The sequence below is a fragment of the Psittacula echo genome, assembly GCF_963264785.1.
Source record: "Psittacula echo genome assembly, chromosome: 5".
NCBI classification, from domain to species: Eukaryota; Metazoa; Chordata; class Aves; order Psittaciformes; family Psittacidae; genus Psittacula; species Psittacula echo.
In genome coordinates, this window is record NC_137739.1 from 71021977 (window position 1) to 71030447 (window position 8471).

Sequence of the window (8471 nt, forward strand, 5' to 3'; positions counted from 1 at the left end):
CGCAAAGAGTTGTGGTCAATGGCTCAATGTCCGGCTGGAGACCGGTAACGAGTGGTGTCCCTCAGGGATCGGTGTTGGGACCGGTCTTGTTCAACATCTTTGTCGGTGACATGGACAGTGGGATTGAGTGCACCCTCAGCAAGTTTGCCGATGACACCAAGCTGTGTGGTTCGGTTGATACGCTGGAGGGAAGGGATGCCATCCAGAGGGACCTCGACACGCTTGTGAGGTGGGCTGATGCCAACCTGATGAAGTTTAACCATGCCAAGTGCAAGGTCCTACACCTGAGTCGGAGCAATCCCAGGCACAGCTACAGGTTGGGCAGAGAAGAGATTCAGAGCAGCCTTGTGGAGAAGGACTTGGGGGTGTTGGTTGATGAGAAAATGAACATGAGCCGGCTTCAGTGTGCGTTCGCAGCCCAGAAAGCCAACCGCATCCTGGGCTGCATCAAAAGGAGTGTGACCAGCAGGTCGAAGGAGGTGATCCTGCCCCTCTACTCTGCTCTCGTGAGACCTCACTTGGAGTATTGTGTGCAGTTCTGGTGTCCTCAACATAAAAAGGACATGGAACTGTTGGAACAAGTCCAGAGGAGGGCCATGAGGATGATCAGGGGACTGGAGCACCTCCCGTATGAAGACAGGCTGAGAAAGTTGGGGCTGTTCAGCCTGGAGAAGAGAAGGCTGCGTGGAGACCTCAGAGCAGCCTTCCAGTATCTGAAGGGGGCCTACAAGGATGCTGGGGAGGGACTCTTCATTAGGGACTGTAGTGACAGGACAAGGGGTAACGGGTTCAAACTTAAACAGGGGAAGTTTAGATTGGATATAAGGAAGAAATTCTTTACTGAGAGGGTGGTGAGGCACTGGAATGGGTTGCCCAGGGAAGCTGTGAATGCTCCATCCTTGGCGGTGTTCAAGGCCAGGTTGGATGAGGCCTTGGGTGACATGGTTTAGTGTGAGGTGTCCCTTCCCATGGCAGGGGGGTTGGAACTGGATTATCTTAAAGTCCTTTCCAACCCTAACTTTTCTATGATTCTATGATATCAATGATTATTTATAATAATAGTTGCTTTGCCCATATGGGTAGCTTCCTTATGGTACTAGTTCTGCGGGTGTTGCTCAGGCAGTTTTCCAGATCAACTTTCTCCTGAGACAGAGTGAAGTGTTAAGGAGAAAGGAATACTAATCTTGGCAGCTGTCATTTAGAGGGTGCCATTTATTTTCACACTCAACCACGCATTGCATTGCCTTGTAGGTGTCAAAAGGGCTCAAAACTTAGCAGGAACCAGGGAGTTACCAAGGTCTTCATGTCAAGCAAAAGTCTGCTTTCTCTTGGTAAGTTTTCTCTGTATTCAGGCTGATTTTTATGTTAATTAAACCCATGTTTACATTATTTCAGGGCATGTTAGTCAACCATGGTCAGTTGTAATTTATGTGGTGGCTGTTGTTTTCAGGCCCTGGTTTTGCTCCCTGTTTTCTCTTTTTTTGTCTTAAATTGACATTTTTTAACCAACTACTTTTCTTAGGCTCTGATTATTTAACATGTTTGGTATTGACAGAAAGCAATCCACTTTTTTCCTAATTAGTGATGCTTTATTCATTATTACTAGGAGCTATGCTTGTCAAACACACCCTTCCAGAGCAAAGTTATGGTAGCCTTAAGAAAGCAGTCTCCTTACCTTCCTAAGGACCATGACTACGGAATTCCACAGCCCTGGCTTGCGATGGTGCTTTTATTCTCCTCCTCACCCATTTTAGATGTGTATTTTTTTTTCCAGCTATCACTGTATATATAACAACTCTTAAGTTTTCAGGGAACTCCCCAAGAATGTCCCTATTGCAGGTGGATTTTTCCTGGCTGTCAGGTGTGTTAAGCAGTTCTTAATCATTGCAACACACAACTTACTGACACTGTAGAGTATGACTCCTGAATCACTACTTGCACTGCTTAGACTGGGACAAGTATGAGACAAACTGGTCTGCCATATCACTTTTTTTATTTTATATTATGGCCATGCTTGCACCATTGGGTCAGGATGTATTTTCTTCAAAGCTGTCCTTCTCTTTATCATGGAGATTCTTAACTTCCTACTTGCCTTTACATTTTTCCTTCTGAGTTTTTCTTCCAAAACATTTTGCTCAGAATTTAAGGTTTGAGAAATTAATTTTTCTGAGGTACCACATATATAAACATGCAAACCAGGAATTTTAGTAAATGTATTCCAACTGTTATACAGACTGTTTGTCTGTATTGCATAAAATCAGGTTAAGCTCAAGACTCTGAGCTGAACCTTTAGTTCTGCTATAGATTTATATTTATTGGAATTACCTTGGTTTGGGTGCAATACCTGTATGTTGGAGATGCTCACTACCAATCTTTAGAAGCTCCAGCTCTTCTAATGGCTGTAGGCCTTTTAGTATTTCCCTTCTGGATTGAATCTATCACAGCTACAGGCCTTTTTCAGCAGAATAGTATTGTCTTAACGGGCTAGATATGCCTCAAGCAAACTGTGGATTAGCATTTTTTCTTACTGTTAAGCCTCACCCTTGGACTTCATTTTCCAGGTCTGGATGGAAAGGAGATGAATCGTATTTGACAGGTTTCTTGCAGCAGCAGTGCTAATAAGGCAGTGTCTGTGCCAAAGTAGCTATGATATTGTTGCAGACAGGGCAGTGCTATTTCACAGCGATTCAGATCTCCTGGGCCAGATTTTGCAGGTCTGTTCTTTGGGCCGTTTTGCCACTTGTAACTCAGGTACCCCCAAAAGCAGCAAGAAGTAATTATCTCTTCCGTAAGATGGGTCATTACCCTAAGTAGTAAGTGTGGAGTGGCTTACTTCCACAGCAGCCTCGACAAATCCTGTTTGGTGACTTCATTCTTCTCACCCTAATGCTCATTCAGGCAGTGCCAGTTTGTGTTGTACTAAGCTTAGGAAGCAAAATGAGCAAAAGTCTTTTAAAGCAGAAATGGCTTTGTGTGCCTGAAACATTCAGCCAGGACTGGTGTCTCATTGTTAGTAGGGAGAGTCCATGTTTATCTCATTACCGTCTGAGAATACATTTCCTGATTGCTGCATTGTGCTTACAGCTGGCAGCATTTCTGTCAGACCATTTCTATGAGCTTTACTCACTTCCTTTGAGATTAATTCACAGATCAGCCATGCCCTCTCAAAGTTAAACCTATTTTGTCTGTCCCTTTGCAAACCAATGCTTCACATTCTTCAGAAATATAGCAACGACAAAGTCACACTGAAACACAATACCCAGCAGTTGTGGGGATGGATTAAGGAATCTTGACGTACTTATTTGTAATGCTGTTTTCAGGACGTAAAGGTTTATTTCTTTCAGAACTACCAGCAAAGGGTAAATCACCCATTGAGGCAAAGTCTAATATTAGCTTGTATATAGGAAAAAGTGATTCTGGTGCCAAGCTTTTTAGTGAATTCATCAACTTACGTCTAGCGTTATATTGCTTCATCTCCTCCTACGTGATAGTTGATAACTCACCCTGTTCAACATGAATCCTAACCTCTCTTGGATGCCTACTCCTATGAACTTGGCCAGCAAACCCATACCACCTCATTTCCTCATCCATTTCTCCTCTCTCACTCTTGAACCTACAGCCAACCCTTCCTGACCTCTGTGTGTGCAGTGCATTAAATACCTCCTGTCCAGTCACTGTCTTTGCTTGCCTGAATGTACACCAGTTTCTTCTTGGGCTGCCAGCTGACTGTGTGGTTCGCTGCAGTAATTACTGTGTGCAGCTACACAACATTATTTCCCTTGGTCTGTCTCCTCATAGCACATCTCAGCTCCTTTCTCATGACTAATCCAGTTAAAATTTGCAGTGCAGTAACTGCCCATTCTTTACTGTACCTCCTTGACCACTTCTACAGTCTTCCTTCTCTGCCCTCTGTGTGCACAGTAATATTACCTCAGTTATTGAAGGTGCTCTCCACGCTGGCAAGGCATCTCAAAAAGCATTTGTAATGCCACTACAAACTGTATTTCAGTTCTTTCTCGAAAGTCAGCAGTGTCATTGACGTCTGCAAGAAATGCACGAGCTGATGTGGAAAATGTTTTTAACATTTTATTCACTCCTCCATAAAACTTTGTGAGAAATTTCACTTCTGCTGGAACGACCTAGAAATCTGGGGCAAACACAGTAATAGTAGGTTGAAAATACCCCCCAAATCTATGTTTTCAATCTGAAACCAGAAGTTTGGCACCTAACATGAAAGCAGTAATTTTCCATTGAAAAACATGGTGGTTTTCTTTTAACCTATTATAAAATTGTGCCCTTTTTTTTTTTTTTTTTTTAACCGAAACTAACGCGATCACTGTCAGTAGTGCTTCACTTGTGTATGATCTCTCACCTTTCCACCCCATCATTCGTGCCTTTCTCTTTCTGAGTTATGAATTAATTAGGATACAGACAGGTTGCTCATAGTACCTGGCATATTTCAAGACTTATAGAACTATAAATTATCCTTCTAGATGGTTAATCATAGGAAAAATATATTAGGGCATGTTTAAAGTTGAAGCCTCTTCATTGAAAAGGCTTCTCATTGAAGGATGGAATCAAAAACTCCCTGCACGGCTGAGAATTTGGGTGTTCACGTTAGTTAATCTGTTTGGGGAATTTTAATTTGGGAATTGTATGTAGCATTGGAAGTGAACAGCACCTGGTGTCGCTCTGTTTTCTGTGCATGGGGGAGGAGATAGGGAAAGACAGAAACAAGCCACATTCAGAAGGCAATGAAGAACCTGTGCATATCCAAGGTCTCTTGCAGCTATGGAGTCCCTCCTGTTGTAGGCTGAGAGCCCAGAAGGTCTTTGAAAAAGAGAGGTGGTTTTTCTGAGGGCCTTTTGGAGTGCACAGGCTGTGTATGGGACTTCTGCAATGGCAGGGCAGTAAGAGGCCAGTTCAGGAGCAAAGCATGGCCAGACTTCCCAGGAATGCACCTGGGAATGGTGCTGTCCTGCCAAGAGAAACTGAAGTCACTGGGAGTCCAAGGTTCTCTCTCAGGATTTGCCAAGAAGCCCAAAGCCCTCTCAGGATTTGCTGTGAATTGGCTGTATTAAACCCACAGGTACTTTATAACTACTGAAGTTACACATGGTGGAGGGCTGCAGCAGGCTGCTGTGGCAGCTCTAGCGCAAAACCTATGAGATTTACTTGAGGAGCAGATAAGGCCATAAGTTACCAGTTTTCATAACCTTGACACCTTGAACATCACACTTAATGTTTGTGTTCTGCCTGTCTGGAATTCAGGGGAAAAGCCACAAAGCCCGAATAGGTGAGTGGATATACAGTCCTCATGAGATGTGCTTTCATGGTCAATCTGTTCTTGTCTCTGTCTATGTGTCTCACAAAAGGAACAGGCAGGTAAGTGATGGACATAGTCATCTTTACAAGTTTTATTTGCATGTCACCTTTTATTTCAAATGAATTCAAAAGATCAGGGGAAGAAAATATGCAGCTTTTAAACTTCTGATGTACACTGAAGGCCAGGTGTATGTGGTAGATTTCTTAATTAACTTCAGTGGCAAAAACCCAAACAAAATGCACACAAAACCTCACAAACAATAAGCTGACAAAACTCTGCCTGGGAAAAAGCCAACGCTCATGCATTTCATGAGACATGGCACAAATCCTTCAGAAATTGCTGTCTGTCTCATGAACAGACAGGATTTTCTAAAGCCAAAGTAAGAAAGAGAGGCTGTAATTTGTCTTTCATTTTACTTTATGAGGTTATTCAGTACAAATGGAGACAACAGAACAGAATCTTGGTTAGCTGAAGTCAGTGAATCCAAACTGAATTACACAAATCGAAAGACCAACACCTGGTTTTCTAATCCATAAAAGAAAAGGGATCTGTCAAAGCTGGTTGATCTGCCATCTGGCAGCTATTTCCTGTATTTGTCTCTAATACTGGGCTTATTTTTGCTGGCACATTTCCAGAGTTGAGTAAAGGAATTTATGATGAATATTTTCACTTTTACCAATATTTTCACTGCAAGTCAGGAACTTTTAAACTGTACATTTTTAAAAAGCCTTTAAAGGTTCTTTGTCTGGCTTTAGTTTTGGTCAGCAAAAATTACAGACAAAAGGTTTTAGGTATTTCTTGTGAAAGTTGCTGATGTTTTTAGATCAGTGGCAAGACTTTGGCTGCTCCTCTTGGCGTCCCTGTGATCTGATTCGACTTTGGGTCTCTTCCTGTTCCCTTCCACAATGTCCCACCTGATAGGTCTTCACTTGAAGATAAAGTCCTTTGCTGCTAGCAAAACTGTGAATAATAATGAGTGAGAATACTGTGAAAGATCTTAACCATCCCTCCCTCCTAACTTCAGGACAGTTCTCAAATATTTAGTAAAAATTCTGTTCCTTTTTAATTTGTTCTTCCCTTCCTCTTGTAATTCTCTTTCTTGTTGTTGTTGTTTGGTGTTCTGTTAAGTGAATTAATTTTCTGAAGTAGTTGTTTCCCACGTCATGATGGCAACAGAAGTTAATGCTTACTGCTTTTCTGTGTTTCAGGAGGTGATTGTGAAAGCCCGGAGGCTGAGGTTGGATGGAGGGACTCATGTCAGTGACTGGAAGAGTCCTTGCTGGAGAATGCCCTGCACTTGGGTGCCTCCCTTTCTTGATGTGCAAGGCTTAGTCTTCTCACTGCAGGCTCTAGGGCAGAGTCTTTGTACAGCTGATGCAGCCTCAATCCTGGTAGGGACCTACTGCGCTGCTGCATCAGAAGTAGGTGGTTAAGAGTTGGAGAGGGAAAAGGTGAAAGAAGAAGAAAAGTTGGGATGACAGTCTGATCCTGTTGTGTTGGTGTACACCCCAGCATATGCTGTAAGCTGAGGTGAAGATCTGCTGCAATATCATGTCTAAAGAGGGGACGGGGGCTGCCGGTTATGCAAAATGTCCTGAGATGTTATTGTGAGGCTTGCTTGGCTGTAGACAACTGCTTCCCTCTTTCACTTCTTCCAATTACTATTTCCTAAAAAAGACACAAAAGGCAAATTTTGGTGGTGAATAACCAGCCTTGTGTGCATGTGACTAGCATAATTTACTGACCAGGGAAACAGCAAGGCCACATAGTAGACAGAAAAAGAGCTGAGCAGTGGCTGCTCTAAGCTGAATAGTAAAGTATAGCAGGTGCTTTGCAGGTTACCAGGGGGTGCTAGCATGAGTATGAGCCCTGCTGTGGCACCAAATATAGGCTTTTGACCTTGGAAATGAGACAAGGACCTCAAGCCACAGGTTACTCACTCTGAATCAGGGAGAGCACCTATGTAATGTATCATGTTTCTTCCTGAATACTTTAATATCACATTTCCTCAATGTCTGTTTTTTGGTTTCCATAGCTCATACTACAGAAGGCCTGAATACAACCTACCATAAGCATATATTTGAAGCTTGTAAGGTAAGTAAGTTAAAAAACTCACTTGCCTGCCTCTAAGAGCATCACCCCAGGGAGTCTGTAATTACACTGATGCTTGCTGTGCCTTTTCTGGATGTGCCTTGGTATTTGAGCAGTGAGCACTGGGAAGTCACTGTCCAGCCATGAGCTGGTGGCAGGGAAGGGAGGTGACTTTGTCGAGGTCACTGAGTCAGCTTATGGCTGTACTTCTCTCACTCACTTGTCTTTTAAGTCACTGATGAGCAAGTTTTTCATAGCACCAAGATTCCTCGACTTCTCTCTGTCCTGTGAATAGCTGAAAATTTTGCTTGCATAGCGAAGGCAATGGGCACAATTTCCAGATTTCGTTTGCACAGTGGTGCTTATCTGTGTGACAGCTGCCTGGGTCCTCAGCAGAACATTTGCTTTTCCTGCAAACTCGCACCTCCTTCCCACATCCTTTGCCTTTGCTTGTACAGAGCAATCAAGTTAAAAAAAAGATCTTATGCGGTTGACAAAAAAAATCAAGTATTTATTCACAAAACATTTGAAAAGTCTTCCTTCAAGGTGTCTGATCAGGGCTTGTTAATTAGGGGAGTAGCAATGATTTCAGAGCCAGCCTCCAAGCTACTCATAAAGGTGTTGCAATTCCACTATGGAAAATAAGATCCATTTTGCCCCAGTGCTTGCTCATTATTTCACTCACAAAGATACTCCATTCGTTTCAGCGCCGATGTTATAAAACAATACCCTTTAAGCTAATTGCTGTTGGAAAGGAAAGGCTTGCTTTACAGCCAGTGGCTTTGATGCTTTGGGTAGTTCAAGTCAGAATCTGCCTCTGTCTTGCCTTGATTGACAGGACACTTTCTATATATTTGAGCAATTAAGCAACCCAGTAGCAACCGCTGGGGAGACCTACTGAGCACAAAGCTGACTAAGATTGCTGTGTAGGTCTCCTGCTGCTCACTCTGACTTCCTGAAACACCATCTGCAATTCGAAGCTGCAAAAGGAGATCTGACTCCAACAAGTTAGGTGAGTGTGCTTCTGTGTTTGCTCCATGTCATGGCTCTGGCT